At 34.0% G+C, this 19253-nt stretch overlaps 1 protein-coding gene across 4 annotated transcripts in view; it reads right to left on the bottom strand.

Moving 5' to 3' along the window:
• FSTL5 (follistatin like 5) overlaps positions 1–19253 on the bottom strand; it is a 795441-nt gene that overhangs the window by 568254 nt on the left and 207934 nt on the right. The window lies entirely within an intron of this gene.

Genomic DNA, 19253 nt, shown 5'->3' with positions numbered 1-19253 from the left:
GACATAGGCATGGGCAAGGACTTCATGTCTAAAACACCAAAAGCAATGGCAACAAAAGCCAAAATTGACAAATGGGATCTAATTAAACTGAAGAGCTTCTGCACAGCAAAAGAAACTACCATCAGAGTGAACAGGCAACCTACAGAATAGGAGAACATTTTTGCAATCTATTCATCTGACAAAGGGCTAATATCCAGAACCTACAAAGAACGCAAACAAATTTACAAGAAAAAAATCAACCCCATCAAAAATTGGGCAAAGGATATAAAAAGACACTTCTCAAAAGAAGACATTTATGAAGCCAACAGACACATGAAAAAATGCTCATCATCACTCGCCATCAGAGAAATGCAAATCAAAACCACAATGAGATACCATCTCACACCATTTAGAATGGCAATCATTAAAAATTCAGGAAACAACAGGTGCTGGAGAGGATGTGGAGAAATAGAAACACTTTTACACTGTTGGTGGGACTGTAAACTAGTTCAACCATTGTGGAAGACAGTGTGGTGATTCCTCAAGGATCTAGAACTAGAAATACCATTTGACCCAGCCATCCCATTACTGGGAATATACCCAAAGGATTATAAATCATGCTGCTATAAAGACACATGCACATGTAAGTTTATTGAGGCACTATTCACAATAGCAAAGACTTGGAACCAACCCACATGTCCATCAATGACAGACTGGATTAAGAAAATGTGGCACATATACACCATGGAATACTATGCGGCCATAAAAAAGGATGGGTTCATGTCCTTTGCAGGGACATGGATACAGCTGGAAACCATCATTCTCAGCAAACTATGGCAAGAACAGAAAACCAGACACTGCATGTTCTCACTCATAGGTGGGAATTGAACAATGAAAACACTTGGACACTGGAAGGGGAACATCACACACTGGGGCCTGTCATAGGGTTGGAGGAGGGGGGAGGGATAGCATTAGGAGACATACCTAATGTAAATGACGAGTCAATGGGTGCAGTACACCAACATGGCACATGTATACATATGTAACAAACTTGCATATTGTGCACATGTACCCTAGAACTTAAAGTACAATACAGAAAAAGAAAAGAATACAAGCAGACATAAATAATATACTATACATTTTAGCCAAGCAAGGTCAAATGATGTCTAACTATGCTATAATATTATCACAGAGTTGTACAGAGAAACTGGATAGAAAATTACATTATAAAAAGTTGCTCTCTATATATGTATATGTATATTTTAAACTCAATATCTTTATCACAGTAACATGTATCATACATACATTTAAAGTAATTGTTTGGTTTTAGCAAAACAACACCTGTTAAGGTAAGATGATGTAATTTTTGATATTACTGGTTTTATAGTTTGGTTAGTATTTAATTTATAATTTTGTTTGTTTTTTATAAATTTAGAATAGTTATTCATATATGAAGTTTATAATTAGCTATTGATTTGTATTAAAATATGATAATTTAGGTGAACATGTATAATATTCAAACACCCCTTAATAATTTTAATCTATAAAGTAATATTTATATTTTATATTCATTTTGGGAAAATCTACCTAGAAAATTTTTAGGAGTGCATAATCTCAAAATCCATGACAGCAGAAGATTCATACAGTGTTTTATTATCTCAGGTAGTAAATACTGGATGAATAGAAGCTAAAAAGTTAGCATCTCAGTCTACTTTTAATAATTCTATGTAAGTTTTATTTGCACTGGCTATCAGCCACAAAAAAGGAAAACTTCTTCTTCCTACTGCTCTCTTTTTCCACTGTCCAGACAAATACTATTTATACAAAAGTTCAGGCTAATCATTTGTGAATTAAGCTCCATATAGATCTAACTGCAACTTCTAAAGTTGTTTCGTGAAAACATGTGTTATATGTTGCATTCTATAGTTGAGAACTCTATTTATAAATAATTTAGGGATTGACTGCATATAAGGATTTGATATGTTATCACAGATTTTTCTCTAGGTCCTTTTATTGAGCTAGCATGAAAGAAGATGTAGGTGACTCACACCTGTAATCCCAGCACCTTGGGAGACTGAGGCAGTCGAAGCATGAAGTCAGGAGTTCGAGACCAGCCTGGACAATATGGTAAAACCCCATCTCTACTAAAAATACAAAAATTAGCCGGGTATGGTGGCACATGCCTGGAGTCCCAGCTACTCAGGAGGCTAAGGCAGAAGAATCTCTTGAACCCAGGAGGCGGAGATTGCAGTGAGCCAAGATCCTGCCACTGCACTCCAGCCTGGGCAACAGAGCGAGACTTAGTCTAAAATAATAATAATAATTACTAGAAGAATCTAACAACTACCTATTGGATACAGTGTTCACTACCTGCGTGCAATATACCCATGTAACTTATCTGCACATGTACACCATGTTTCTAAAATAAAAGTTGAGAAAAAGATTTCAAAAATAAAAGCATTTTACTCCCTGGGTATTCTTATCAATGAGATTGGAGAAAACAACATAAACAGCACAAAACTACAGTAGATTCCTTCTTTGGGGATTTTTAGAATACAAGGGAAGGAAAGAAACTGCAATTCTCCAGAAGTTGGCATAATTGAAGATCTTTTGTAAGAAAGATATTCATACCCCATAATAGATAATAAGGTCTTCATACAATTTCCATAGTATAGGTATTCCATATGTTAAAATACAAAATTCAGTGGAGGATAATCAGTAAAGGAAAAATTACTTAGCTCAAAGGGAAAAAATGTTTAGTTTTGAAATTTTTCTTGACAAAGTATAAACAGTAAATGCATAAAGGAGCCTGGTACAGAAGGCCATAGTTCAACAAGCCAATGCGACACTAGATAACAGAGCAAAAAGGTCATACATTTCTAAGTGCTGATTTCTATGTTTAGATTGTATCAGCAGAATCAAAAATTTATTTTGGGGGACGGGCACGGTGACTCACGCCTGTAATCCCAGCCTTTGGGAGGTGGAGGTAGGTGGATCGTTTGAGGTCAGGAGTTCAAGACCAGCCTCACTAGCATGGTGAAACCCCGCCTCTACTAAAAATACAAAAACAAATTAACCGGGCGTGGTGGTGCACTCCTGTAGTCTCAGCTACTCAGGAGGCTGAGACAGGAGAATCGTTTGAACCTGGGAGGCGGAAGTTTCAGTGAGCTGGGATCAAGCCACTGCATTCAAGCCTGGGTGACAGAGGGAGACTCCATCTCAATAAACAAATAAATTATTTTTAAACAGTTTAATTTTATAATATATATTATATAAATACATCATACACATATTTAACTCAGTATTTTGTATAAGTTTTATTTCCAATTTTTCCCCCAAATTATTAACCTTAACTTTCAAATTGACTCTTTTTTATCACTCATGCTGAAAAGAATATGAAGCAATAAAGGTTTCTGCTTTCATTGCTTATTTACTTGTCTCTTAGTTTGCCATCTTGGGACCAAGTAGATAAGAAAATGTGAGTATTTTTGGAAGGTAGGTACAAGGTCAGTAGCCTGAAAATTACATAGAAAGCTCCCAAGCATTCAGTTGTAGAATTCAGAGAACTAGAACATCCTCCTCTTTAGTGTTTACTTGAGGTGATTCTTTTATTTGTATTTAGGATAACTATTCTGTATTGCATGAAAAAGTTTAGTTGTTGCTATGAAAATAACTCAGCAAAGGCTGAAGTCTTCTGATTAGCAAACTAGTGACAATGTCCTATTCTTTTCTAAAGCCAAATACTAAATTCTATGTAGATCTAGAATATGTTCCTGATACAATTCACTTATGGTCAAATAATAGAATTGCACATTTTTTATCTCTTATATAAGGCTTACTTCTATTCTCATTGTTTTCTCCTTTCCCAATTCCATAAACTACAAAGAGAAATGAGAAAATCCTGGAACAGGATGACACAAAATTCTTAAGCGTTAGAGACAGAAAAAAACAAAGAAAAAATAAACTTCTGAAAGAAGGTGTCAAAGAGGAAAAGAGAGAGAGACAGGGAGAGAGCAAGAGAGAAGGAGAGGAAAACAGAGAATGCTCTGAAGACTTTTGAAAATTTGAACAAATGAAAGTGGGGAAATAAACAACAGAGACTGGGATGGGTGAGTGGAAGTAACGGGGTTGATGAAGAGAAGTGGGTTAAAGGGTATGAAAATACAGTAAGAAGGAAGGAAAAGGACGGGTGCAGTGGCTCACGCCTGTAATCCCAGCACTTTGGGAGGCTGAGGCGGATGGGTCACCTGGGGTCAGGAGTTTGAGGCCAGCCTGACCAATATGGTAAAACCCCATCTCTACTAAAAATACAAAAATTAGCCGGGTGTGGTGGCATGCACTTGTAGTCCCAACTACTTAGGAAGTTGAGACAGGAGAATTGCTTGAACCTGGGAGGCAGAGGTTGCAGTGAGCCAAGTTGGCGCCACTGTACTCCAGCCTGGGCGACAGAGCAAGATTCTGTCTCGAAAAATAAAGAAGGAAGGAATACATTCAATGTGTTGTAGCATAGTAGGGTGACTATACTTAAAAAATGTATTGTACTCAGGTGATGCACACCTTAAATATCCAACTTGATCACTACACATTTATATGTATATGTAAAAATTTGTCATGTATCCCATACATTTGCACAAATAAAAAATCAGAATTCTTTAGAAAACTTTCTTATTATAATGATAATTTTAAATTTTCCTAATGATCTTTTTCTGGTTCTGACCAATACCAACAATAGGCATATTCATTTGCATAAAATAACTTATTGTATATAGTTCCACAAAAAATAAGAAATAAGCTTGTCTATGGTTTCTTTATTGACTCACCACTATTTTTTCCTATACACTAGAAAGTAAACCATATTTCAAATTTCTTTGTCAGAGTAGTTATAAGCCAGTCTCATATGTTCGTTCATTAACATTTTTAAAAGTGATGATTCTGAATTGTATGGTCTCCAGTCTTGTCTGGTGACTCGTCAACTTTGAGTCAGAGTAATTAATTTTGTATCCATTAGTTGCTGTCCTTCTCCCACCTACTTCCGTTATTACGGCTTCCGAAGATATAAACCTTTAACAAAATTATTAAGTTATGTTAAACAGTGAGCAAATCCACATCATCTATAATGTATAATATAATTATGTTTGCCATTATACTGAAAGTCATAAATTATTCTTATTCTTATTGTTTTGCCTTTGGGGAAAGGATGCCATCAAGGCAATGATGCCTAGAGATCGCAAAGTCATAATCCAGTCCTGATTTTTGTCACCATAGAAAACTTTTGACTGTTTTGAACTTTATGTAAATGAAATCTTTCACACAATATGTATTCTTTTGTATCTGTCACCTTTCATTCAACATCATGTGGCTAACGATGATTCATGTTGCTTTTTTATTTTTCATGGTGAGCATTATTCCATTGTATGACAACATCAATATCTGCTTACCAATTCTCCTGTTAATAATTACTTCAGTTGTTTACTGCATGGGGATAGTATGAATAAAGCTGCTAGGAACATTCATGGACACGTATTTTTATGGAAGTATCTTCTCATTATTCTTGTGTAAACACTTTGAAGTGGAATTTCTGGGTCATAAGACAGTTAATTTTAATTTTCCCAGTGAACAATTATATTGAATACCTTTTAATGTAATGATTGACATTTAAATTTTCATTTTTCAAAGTTTTAGTTCACGTCTTTTTTGTCCAGATTTATTGGGTCTGATATCGTTTTAGACTGAATTTTAGAAGTTTGTTACATAGACATTTGGCAGATATATGTTGTGTGTGTGTGTGTGTGTGTGTGCATCTTATTCTGTTACTGCTTGTGGTTTGCCTATGCCTATTACATTCCTCAACAGAGCCTTCTGATGAGCAGAAATTTTATTTTTTAAAGTTCTTTTAGTTTTTTATTGATATTGCTTTTTGTGTGCTGTGCAAGATTTCTCTGCCTATGTCAAAATTGTGAAGCTAATTTTATATGCTGTTTTCTAGAGGCTTTAAGATTCCACACTTTATGTTTTAAGACTATGATACATCTTGAGTTGTTTTTTTTTTTTTTTTTTTTTTTGAGACGGAGTCTCGCTCGGTCGCCCAGGCTGGAGTGCAGTGGCCAGATCTCAACTCACTGCAAGCTCCGCGTCCCAGGTTCACGCCATTCTCCTGCCTCAGCCTCCCAAGTAGCTGGGACTACAGGCGCCCGCCACCTCGCCCGGCTAGTTTTTTGTATTTTTTAGTAGAGACGGGGTTTCATCATGTTAGCCAGGATGGTCTCGATCTCCTGACTTTGTGATCCATCCGTCTCAGCCTCCCAAAGTGCTGTGATTACAGGCTTGAGCCACCGCGCCCGGCCTTTGAGTTAATTTTTATTCAAGGAGTGAGTTGAAAGGTTGAAATTTTTTTTTCACCCTATAATCATCTTACCCAGACACATGTGTTTTAAATACTTCCCTTTTCCCATGTGATTGGTTGGTGCATTGGCCCAAAGTTATGAATGTATAGCTTTATTTTCAGATTCCTCATACTGTTTCTCAAATAAATATCTATTTTTTATTACTGGAGCTTTGTAATAAGTTTTGGAGTCAGATAATATGAGGGTTAAAGCATTTTCTTTTATTTCTTCATTACTTGTTTTTCAGCATACTTTGGGCTAGTCTCCATCTGTTGAATTTCCATGGCTTTTGGAATCATATTGAAAGCTCTACAAAAAAAAAATGTCTTCTAGAATTTTGATTGAAATTCAGTTAAATTTATAATCAATTTGTGACAAAAGGGCAACCTAACAATATTCAGTTTTCAAATCCATGATTTGGTGTGCCTTTCTACTTATTTAAGTTTTCCATAGAGAGATCTTTTAACAACTTTTCTTATACTTATATTTAGGTATTTGATGTTAAAGCCATTTTAAATTTATTTTACCTTATTTTATGTTCTAATCAAGAAAGAAATAGAATGCTGAGCATGGTGGCTCACACCTGTAATCCCAGAGCTTTGGGAGGCCAAGGTGGCAGAATTGCTTGAGTCCAGGAGTTCAGGGCCAGCCTGGACAACCTAGCAAGACCCTGTATCTACAGAAAATTTAAAAAAAAAAAAAAAAAAAAAAGGGCCGAGACGGGTGGATCATGAGGTCAGGAGATCGAGACCATCCTGGCTGGCTAACACGGTGAAACCCCGTCTCTACTAAAAATACAAAAAACTAGCCGGGCGCGGTGGCGGGCGCCTGTAGTCTCAGCTACTCAGGAGGCTGAGGCAGGAGAATGGCGTGAACCCAGGAGGCGGAGCTTGCAGTGAGCCGAGATCCGGCCACTGCACTCCATCCCGGGCTACAGAGCGAGACTCCGTCTCAAAAAAAAAAAAAAAAAAAAAAAAGCTGCTGGATGTAGTTGTGTGCACTTACAGTCCCAGCTACTTGATAGGCTGAAGCTGGAGGATTGCTTGAGCCTGGGAGTTTGAGGCTGTAGTGAGCTGTGATCCTATCAGTGCATGCCAGCATGAGCAACAGAGCAAGATCCTGTGCCTAAAACAAATGAAAAAAAATTGAAAAAGAGTGATGAATCCTGGCTCTGTACAGCTTTTTAAATTATTGTTATTTTAATAATATTTATAGGGCAAGTCAGGTGAAGAGAAATTTTTTCAGCTCTTGTTGTTTTGAAAGTGTGTGTGTTTTTTCATTTCCAATTTCTGACGGACATTTGCTACACTTTGAATTCTACATGAACAGAATTTTCCTTTTTCTTTTTCTTTCTCTTTTTTTTTTTTTTTTTTTTTTTTTTTGGAGACAGAGTCTCATCACTTTGTCACTCAGGCTGGAGTGCAGTGGTAAGGTATGATCTCAGCTCACTGCAACCTCCACCTCCTGGGTTCAAGCCATTCTCCTGCCTCAGCCTCCCCAGTAACTGGGATTATAGACACCCGCCACCACGCACAGCTGATTTTTCTATTATAAGTAGAGACGGGGTTTCACCATGTTGTCCAGGCTGGTTCTGAACTCCTGACTTCAGGTGATCCGCCCGTCTTGACCTGCCAAAGTGCTAGGATTACAGGAGTGAGCTACTGTGCCTGGCCCGAAGAACAGAATTTAATTATTGAACTTGCATTCATGTATAATTTATTTATTCTTTAAAAGATCTTATTCCATCATATTCTGACTTCCATTCTTTCTGATGAGAATTTAGCCATTTTTAAAATTATTTTCAGTATGCCCTGTGGCTATTTTCTCTCACAGCTTGTATTAATTTCCTGTTGATGCTATGACAAATTACCACAAATGCAATGGCTTCAAACAGCACATATTGATTCTCCTACAGTTCTGGAGGTTAGAAGACTGAAATGGTCTCATTAGACTGAAATCAAGGCATTGTCAGGGCTGTGTTCTTTCTGGGAGGTTCTAGGGAAGAATCTGTTTCTTTTACTTTTTTCAGCTTCCACATGCTGCCTGCATTCCTTTGTGTGTGGTTCCTTCTCTGTCTTCAAGGAAAGCAGCATAGCACCTTCAAATGCTCTCTTTTCTTCCCCGGCTTTCATTTTCTCCTTCTTTGGCTGTCATTCTCTTGTCTCCTTCATTCCCTTATAAGGGCCTTTGTAATTACATTGGGCCCACTTGGGTAATCCAGAATAATCTCCCCATTTCCATATCCTTCGCTTAATCACATTTGCAGAGTTCCTTCAGGCACGTAAGAATTCGGAGAGGAACATCTTTCGGGAGCTACTATTAAGTCTACCACATGCTTTCAAAAAAATCTTCTCTTTATCTTTGATTTTCTTTAGTTTTACTTCAACATACCTGAGTGTGGCTTTCTTTTTTATTTTCCTCTATATAGGGTTTTCTGAACTTCTTGATTCAATAGTTTTCTGCATTTTACTAGATTTTAAAAATCTTGGCAATTATGTCTTCAATTTTTTTTCCTGGTCCAATCCCCTTATTTTCTCCTTTTTGAACTTCAGTTTACATATCGTAGAACATTTCTTATTGTGTCGCAGATTTCAAACGTATTGTTTATAGTAATTATTATGTATTTTTTCTATATGTTTGTTTGCATCATTTTTATTTATCAGTATTTAATTTCAGGGATTCTTTCCTCTCTTGTGTTCATGTTTCTGATAAGCCCAAGCTAAACGGTTTTTTTTTTTTTAAAATAACATTTACATTTGGATTTAAAAAACAATAATTGGAATTCTCTGCTTTAATTCCTCATCTGCCCACTCAAGTTGTTTCATTTCTACTACATCTTTTAACATATTTATTACAGATATTTAAAATTCTCCATCTGATGAATCTAAGATATTTCTACATTTGCTTCTATTAATTGTTTTGTCTCTTGATGATTAACGTTTATGACTCATTCGTAGTCTCAAAATTCTAAAAATTAATGAGATAAATAACATTATCTTCAGTTATGGCACATTCATTCTTCTTTTGGGGCAAAAATGTGAGTTTCTCGGTCAATATATCTGTTTTGAAAGAGTTCTGAGCTGGACTACTGATTCAGTTAGAATGAATTCAGTGCTCATGAGGTACATTCTCTTCAGCTGGACCTGGGGTCTTAGTGCTCAGGATACTCAAAGAATTTCCTTTTGCTTTACAGTACAGCTGCCAACATTCTTTAGAATGTTTTAACATGGGAGACTTAATTCTTACCTATTTTAATTCCTGAGGAATTCTATTTGCTGTCCACTCTTATTCCTCAATTGATGGCATTTAGGTGCTTTCTTTTTCTGTCCTGCTGTCCTGAGCAATTATGCCTTTGAAGGACCGCAGTTCAACATTCAATGAAAGCTTTAAAAGATTTAGGAAAATTCCTCTCGACCGTCCTATCCTGCCCTTATCCTTGGTGCTGCAGTGCTTCGTACTCTGGAAAGTACCAGGTGCCTCCAGGCATCTTTCCCAGCTCATCTGCTGTGGCACAGCCTGTAGTAGCCAGGCCTCCTATTTCCCAGGGATCAGGACGTTTACCTGCCATGAATTCTGCTCTCCCTTCAGTGTTCTGAAACCACAGCTTACTGAAGGCCCAGAATGCCTCAGTTTGGTTCCTCTCAAATACCCTGCCCTGTTCTCAGCCTACAGTGGGTTCTAAGTGCCTCAGGGAAGGTCTCTTTATCCTCTCTTCTACTTTGTCTTTTGGCCTGCTGGCTACCACCCAGGTAATTCAGTGAAGAATTTGGAAAGAGTTGTCAGGTAGATACACATCTGCTTGGAGACCGGGGCGCTTCAGGATTCTAAACAATCATGCCAGAAGATACTTGGCCATTATTATTATTGTTGTTGTTGTTATTATTACTACTACTTGATATGGTTTGGCTGTGTCCCCACCCAAATCACATCTTGAATTGTAGCTCCCATAATTCCCACGTGTTGTGGGAGGGACCTGGTGGGAGGTAATTGAATCATGGGGCCGGTGTTTTTGGTGCTGTTCTCACGACAGCGAATAAGTCTCATGACATCTGATGGTTTTATAAAGGGGAGTTCCCCTGCACACGCTCTCTTGCCTGCTGCCATGTGAGACATGCCTTTGCTCTTCCTTCATCTTCCACCATGATTGTGAGGCCTCCCCAGCCATGTGGAACTGTGAGTCCATTAAACCTCTTTTTCTTTATAAATTACCCAGTCTTGGGTATGTCTTTATTAGCATGTAAGAAAAGACTAATACACCACTACTACTACTGCTTCTATTTTAATTTTAACTCATTCCTCTTAACCCTATTCTCTGGTGAATTTCTCCTCCTTCAACTATTCCCCCAGGATCAAAAGCAGTCAGAAATCTCTTCTCTACTAAAAAGAGTTTCTCTCTTTAAGGATTTTAGTTCATTAAGGTGTTTTACACCCCCAAACCTCTGCTGGGTTTTCTTAACAATGATATAGTCACTTATCTGTCTTTCTATCATTATTAGAGTAAAAAGTACTATTATTTGCAATGTTCTAGATCTTAGAAGCAGAAGTCTGTAATGCTTCATGCTAAATGTGTACTAATCCTGAACTAAAGATACAGCTTTGAAATTAACCTAGTTATTAATATTTAAATTATTTGAGCAATTACATATATTTTACATAATTGTATAAATTTTAAATGTCAAATATTAAAATGTATTAAGATCTACTACTTTGGACTAAAAAGCTTTGTATTATATTTTGCTGCAAAATTGTTGAAATGTACTTTGAGATTTTAAAGTTACCTACTTTGTACATATGAATTTCCATATATTATTATATCATTATATGAACAAATTTTTGTATGAATATCTTAGCATAATTCTCAAGTACATAGATAAAAACAGCTTCACATTTTATGAGAAAGATTTAGATGTACTATAAACAAATTCATTGATTCCTTACTCCCTCGAAATATTCTTGAAGGTATTGTGTCTTTACTCAGTGATGTTAATGGAAATGTAAGTATCTTGATATAATATGATTAAAAATAATCTCTGAAAGAAGAAAGCTTTCCAGGAATATAACTCGACAAATAACTAAGGGAGTTTAAGAGTTATAAGTGGTTAAATAATGGATCATTCTTTTTAATGTGACACCATCTGTCTCACCAGCTTTGATCAGACTGTTAGGTGTTCTCTCTCTCTTTTTGATAGAAAAAATTTTGACACTTGTCAAACACAATCAATAGCTCTATTTTTTACCTTATTGGAAAAATATGCCTCAAGGGAACTAGGGATGAAAAGTGAGAGAGAAGATAAAAATCAGGACAGGGGAAATAAAGAAGGTAGAATAGGATGCAGTGGTTTTCAGGTAATCATTATAGACTAATTTGAGTTCAGCAGAAAATAGTGTAACTCGTCGTATAATAGTGAGAACAATAATACTGCATGGTACCTTTAGCCAAAGCTTCAAAATATGTCTGAAACTTCTAGTTAAGCTTTAATCTAGGTATCAGATAGCTTGTTAAAAAGTGTAAGAAATCGTGTCTTCTTTGGATTCACAAAATTGTTATGTAGTGAAGGCACGCCACCTGGCTTTGAAAATAAACACGGTTCGTGTTTTACCTTAATATTTAAATTCAATACATTAATCAAATGCATTCATTTATTTAACAAATAGGTAAAGGATGCCAAAGTATGGTGCTAGACTAGAGAATAAAATAATGATTAGGGTATTAATTGAGACCTTTTAGTTTCTATCTGGCCAGGTAAGTGAAATCTCACTGTTAATTGCTTCTGAAATTATCATTATGTAACTCAACTTTAGTCATTATAGTAATAACTTTAAGAAATATCATTTTATTCTTAAAGACATAAAATTTATCATTACAAACATTCAGAAGGTACGAAAATATGATGGGTGTGTAGAGAACTAAGCATACATTAAATTATATGATCATTTACTATTGGCTCAAGGCATGGTTCCTTATCTTCATGAAGACAAGACACAATTCTTAGAAATGTTTTAGACATTTATGTTCCTGAAGGCCCTGAAGATAGATGGCTGGATCAAAGGATTATTTTAGTTCTTTTTCTCCCCTTAACAGTTATCTCACACAATCTAAGTAGGTCTTTTCAGAGCATATTTTTAAAATATGTCTGTTTGCTCTCTGTATTACAAGATTTGTATTCTGCAATATACTATACAAGTCTGTGAATTCAACTCTCATACATAACTTCAAGAATAGTACTGAATGTCTGATTAACTTTACAATTAGCTCATCTAAATCTTAGTAAGACTAGATAACTATAAAATATTATAAATATTATAAAATTTTTAAATGTATACCTTTAAATTTTAATTCTATATGCCATTAAGTTGTAATGAGTTATGGTCAAATAACCTGGAAAAAATACTATGAAATATAGGACAACTTGCTTTATGGGCAAGATATTTGTTTCATGCATATAGAAAATACATAATAGAGATTGCTACTTTATAAGTTGTATGTAACCAAATGTAAACTCATTTCACTGATTAGTCACACATTTCATAGAATTTGCATACTTCTTTTTAGTAGATAAGCTATCTTTGCCTTGGTAAAGGCAAATAATCATTTTACATTATTTTAAATAAGATTACACAATTTTAGTTAGCCATAGAATTAGCAAGCACATATTTTTTTTTTTTTTTTTTTTGCAATGAGAACAAATATTTTAAACCCAGAGGGAACAAAAACACAAAATAGCTTCAGTTTGTATATCTCAGACCCTGCAATTATCCCACGGAGAATTTTCTTTTCAATGACTTTCAAATGTTCCTGTATAATTATAAGTTAGATAACTTGGTAAATTCTGGTAACAGCTTCCAAAAAATGCATTTAAATTCAAAATTGGTTTTGCCAAAGAGTAATTTATATCCATTGTGTAAAGACACAAATGCAAATGAAACAACTTTTGATTGACTACACAACATAATATACTGAGATATTATATGCTAAATGGACCACAGAATAAGCCTTCATTATTCAACAAAGTACTATGTGTTAGAGGATAATATTGCCAAATATTGCAATATATTATAAAATTCAGCTATTATTATAGACAAACCCTAGCACAACATTTAAAACAAAAAATGAAGATGTATCAAATAAAGTTTTTAGAGGATTTGAATCACTAAGGGACACATCCACCATATACATTAATAATTAGGGTGTCATCTCAAATTCTGAAGAGAGAAAAACAAGTGGAATTTTTCTTGATGTTAGTAACTTTTTCAAATGAGAGTAAAGATATTCACACCCTAAGAATCAAAATACATATAAAACTATTAAAATGTTTTTAAGAGGCTATTTCAAAATTTCCGCAAAAAATCATGGACAAAATGCCTCCAGTATTTTGCTATGTATAATTAGCACAGACAATTGTACGAACTAGTTGGAAATTAGTGCCTGTAGACTTTTATTTCTATTCATCCCTTCAGAACACACATTGCATATTGGGATATACCTGTAAAGTATGTGTGCATGTGTGTATGTTTGTAAAATATATGTTTACATTCTAAGTATGTATGTCTGTATGTATGTATTTACATACATATCTATCTATCTATCACCTATCTATCTATCATCGATCATCATGCTATACTTGGTTTCATATTCCAGTAAGCAAGCTTGTCCTTTGTTCCTTCCTTCTTTTATCACATTTTTATTCACCTGTATCAAACACACTGCATGCATCTCTCAGAACCAAAATCACTAAACACAGAACATTAAAATGTGTTTCAAATGCCTTAGCAAATTAAAAATAAATAACCATATAATAAACTAAATTGAAGATGGTCATAATAAACTCAGATAATGTGAAAAATAATGTGGAATTTAAAGCCAGATACTAAAGGGGAAAACAAGGAAAATTCAATGATAAAAGTTGTAATATACAATAAAGTAATAAGGACAATATGTTTCTTCATTGGAAAACACAATAAAATGCCTGAGGGAAATTTACTGAGAGATATAAACATTTGAAACAACAAATTGTACCCCCAGATTTTACTCTTATAAGACTTTTGTGCCATGTTGATATAAAAATGACTTGTTATATAATTTATGAGAAAAATTATGAAATATATAATTTTCTATAGGTAATATTTATTTCTATGCTTATATAGATAGAGACAGAGTAACTGAGGGAAAAACAATGTCCCCTACAGAGAATGGACATCCTTCTTTTCTGTTTAAGGAACAGTAACAAAAATAGATTATGTACCTAAACACAGAGGAAATTTCAATGAAGCCAGAAAACAGTACTCTTCCATACCACATACTTTGACCTTAATGTAACAAAAAATCAAATAAATAACAAAATAATAACTCCAAAGTGTTTAAAGTGAACAAACAGAAATGTTTTAAGTAAATCTTGTGCCAAATAAAAATAAGAACTAAAATAAGAATTTTGAGAAATCAGTCCAAAGCAGTATCAATATATCCAATACTTATAGATGCAGAAACGCCAATGAAGAAAAGACGTTTTTCATCTTCTCAAATGTTTCAATACTAAGCAGAACTCTTGAACTACATTAACCTTAGCATTTAGTACAACAAATAAAAAACTAAGCAACAAAATACATCAAAAGATAATAGTGGTATGATACATGACCAGCAGCCTAGTTAAAATGTATTGTCCTGTTCTTTGCAAACAGAGCCTTCCTTTGGAATGCACAAGTGAGTCTAGCCTAGTACATTGAGCATCTGTGACCCTTGAAGTTTCAGTGACCATGTGACATGGGTTTGATTAATAACAACTAACGTAAAATTAAGAGAATTAGAAGTTTTAATCAATAAAATAGAAGAGGACATTATTTTCAAAGACAGAGGTTGTTTTTGTTTGTTTTAATTTTTGCTTTTTTGACACTTGTTCTTTACCCATCCACATACTTGGAACACTGAGACATGCCTAAACATGCAATAGTCCCGAGATTGTAAGAATGAGAATCACATGCTACTGATGGCAGAGAAAGAAAGTAAGGGCATAGGAAATTGATTGTCATAGTGAAGCTGTTGTACCAGTTACCCAATTTGCTTGTTATGATGAAAAAATCAAATTAAAAACCTAATTTTTCTTTAAATCTGTGCAGGATTTCTACTACAAGTTGTCAACTAAATACAGTAGAACTAAAGAAGAGATAAGTGCTGAAATAGCGATAAATGAATTTCAAAAGTAAATGGAATTATTACAACCAAATTTGGTTCTTTAAAAATGTAAGGAAAGAGATTGCCCAATTAAGAAATAAGGATAAATAAATCAAAGAAAATATATGCTAATAAGTTACAGAAAAATGCATATGTGACACAAAAATGGCTTTACACCTATTCTATAAAAATACTAAAAAGCAAATTGTGTAAAGGTATGGAAGTCTTATCCAAAGCCCCACAATTAAAAAGAACAATACCGAGAGTTTTGACTACAAATACTTTTGTCACTCTATACTTCAAAAATTTCAGAAACAGAGAGAAAATATTTGCAACACACTAAAGACACAAAAGATTAGTATCTATTAGGTTGGTAAAGGCAAAAACCACAAATACTTTCGTACTGACCTAAAACAGTATATGAATGATTTCTACAAACAAATGACAGCATTTAACTTGGGGAAAATGATATAAATGTCTCTGGGAAAATACTTGATAGAGGAAGAGACACGGGTTAATGTAAAAAAAGCTGAAACTCTCTATTAAAGATACACACAAAATAATGCAAACTGATGTTTGACCTAACAGATTGGCTAAAGCTTCAAAAGTTTTAACAGTAACTGCTTTAGAAAATATATTTAAAATATCTCGGATATTGATAACACACATTTAAGTTGGTATTCTTTAATACAGTGATGTGGTACTACCTTGCAAAATTTTAAATACATAAAATTTATAAGCATACTTTTAAAAAAGCTATTGAAAGAAAAAATAGTTCAGCTACATTAGCATGGCATAGGCTATTTATTGCAGTACAGTTTTTAATACTAAACTATGGAAAAGAGGATAATTAGGTAAAACATGCAGATGTTAACAAAAATAAATTAATTTTTATATACCAATGTGCAAAGATATAAAGATCCTTGGGCTATAAAATGACAGTATTTATTTAAAACCCTGGAAACACATGGTTGGGATTGAATGCGAAGATATAGTGATTTTTTTTCAATGTTTGGTTATTTGGGCAAATATAATTTATATATTCTACATATAAGTACCTATCAATTCAAAGTTATAACACCATAATTTTTGAATTAATGTAAATTAAATATTACACTCCTACACAAACTTTATTATTCTCTCATTTTATAAATCACAGTTATAATAACTATACTCTGTCAGTCACAAAATAAGTAGGTAATATGTTTTGTTCATTCTTTTCTTTGCTTCTCTCCTTGGAAGTGGGGTGTTGTCTTTCATCTGTTATTTTCTGTAGCTAATAGAATGTTAGAAATCAGGATAGAAGAAACTTTAAAAATTCTTGTTCTCCTGCTACTCTCACTTCTTAATAAATGGAAATATGCCCAGAACAGCTTGCTGAAGGCAGGAGGCAGACATGCAGAAAGAGCCAGAGTCATCCTAGACTAGTCAAACGGAGTCCTTCTCCATTAAATAACATATTTAAGATAAGCATTATGCAAAATCCTCATTCTTCTTTTTTTAAAATTGTATTAACTTTATTTGGGCATAATTGACATATCTACACAAACTTAAAGTATACAATTTAAAGCTTTTGCAGCCTTTTAAAAATGGTAAAGTTACAATTTAAAGCGTAGTTGTTGAGATCCATATACATTTATCTTGATTCCTCTTGCTTTGGGGTATTGTTGAGCTTCATGGACATGTTGATTTATAGATTTTTCAAATTTAAAAAATAATTTTTGCTGTCCACCTTAACTTCAATTCCCAGGGTTCCTATTACATATATATATATTAGCTGCTTGAAGTTGTCCCACAACTCACTGATACTATCTTTTTTCATTCTTATCTTTATCCTTATTTTAGGTAGTTTCTATTAGTATGTCTTCAATGTTACCAATTTTTTCTTCTACAGTGTCTGATCTGCTATTTATTCTTCCATTGTATCTATCCTATCAGATGTGATTTTCAGCAGCAGAAGTTCAATTGGGGTTTTAGTTGTATCTTCTATATTTCTAATCAATATATTAAATTCTTTCTGTAGTTTCTTAAACATGTAAAATAAGTTATAATATTTTTTAATGTCCATATCTACTAATTCTATCATTGCTGTCATGTCTATGTTCATTGTAACTACTGGTATTTCTTCGCATTGTGTGGTATACTTGCCTGATTATTTGCATGTCTGTTGAATTTTGATTTGATAGAATGAATTGAAAATTTTACATTCTTAGGTATTCCATATTTGCATACTTCTATAAATATTATTGAGGGCTTTTTCTGGAATGAAATTAAGTTGCATAGACACAATTTGGTCTCTATGTATATTACTTTTTAAGTTTTATTAATGGGAACAAGAACAATGTAAATTTGGCCCACTAATGAGGCAAGACCCTTTTGGGTACTCTCTCCAATCTTTTGCTTCTTGAATTATGAAGTATTCGATGCTGGATGCTGGAAAAAGCATTCCTAACCCTATGTGAGCTCCAGGAACCGTTCTCACTGATCTTTTTTTCTCTGACCTCTGATAATTTTCTCACATGCTTATGCTGTGTAATGCAATGGAGGGGTTGACTGTAGATCAAATCCTGCAGAGGAAAAGACTGCTAACTGTAAAGCCATTGAAGACTCAGCTGAAGACTTGAGAAATAATTTCTGTAGATGTCTAGTATTTTTTGCTGTGTAGTACTCTCCTTTCCAGTATTTTGTCCTTTGAACTGTAGTCTTAGCCTTCCTAGATTTTCAGTTCTCTCTCTTCAATTCAGGGAGACTGTTGTGCTCTTTCTAGGATTCTTCTTCCTATATTATAGTCTGAAATTCCCCCGTCAATGACCTGAGGAAAGCATAGATACATACTGACGATTGTATGTTTCTCAGAGATCATTGTCCATTGTTCCTTGATACCTAATGTCTTTAAAAAAATGTTTTAAGTACTTTATCCTGACATTTTAGTTGTTTCTGTTAGGAGAAAGAATATATTCCATGTTTAATAGAGTTTGACATTTTCTTATTGTAAAACCATTATTACATAAAAGGTGACAAGAACATTTATTGTGCTATGATGAGCAAAATTTTGTAACTTTCAAAGACATATATTTATTTTATTGATTTAAGATACATATTTCCCATGTCTTAACTTAGGTGTAACATGCTAATTTTAGGATGCTAGTTTTTATTTTGTAGTACCAAAATAAAGTCTTCCAGCTAGCATCATTTTACATTCAGTGTAATTTGTTACCTAAGATAGTTACATATGCTTTAAGTAAATAGTTTCTAATGAATTAATGCATAATGACTACATTTTCATGTTAAAAATGTAGAGCTCTTATATAACAGAAGTCCTACTAACAGTTAATTGAGATAATGGTAATGATAGCAGGACATTTAGTCATGCTTTTAAATTAATGTATTTTAATAATATAAGCAATTTTTAACTGCATGAATGAAAAATAACATATGTGTGAGAAGTATTATATATTTAGACTAGAGATGTTTTTTGCTTTACAGACTTTTTTGGGCATTGTTGTGTTAATAATGTCTCTGCCCTCTAGAGTTCTGTGCTTTACAATTTATTGGGTGAGAATTGGACATTGGAGAAAGTTAATTCAGAGGTGTGCTATTGAATTAGGCTTTAATACAAACAGTAATTTACTAAGTGGTGTCTTGGTTGCCTAGAAGAATGAACTATGCTTCAAATTTATGTTCTGGGAGCAGTTTGCACAGAAGACCAATTCTGGCGTCTCCTT

Source organism: Papio anubis, chromosome 3 (assembly GCF_008728515.1).
Source record: "Papio anubis isolate 15944 chromosome 3, Panubis1.0, whole genome shotgun sequence".
Taxonomy (NCBI): Eukaryota; Metazoa; Chordata; class Mammalia; order Primates; family Cercopithecidae; genus Papio; species Papio anubis.
The sequence above is the reverse complement of the archived record's forward strand: the minus strand, read 5'-3'. Positions and strand labels throughout refer to the sequence as shown.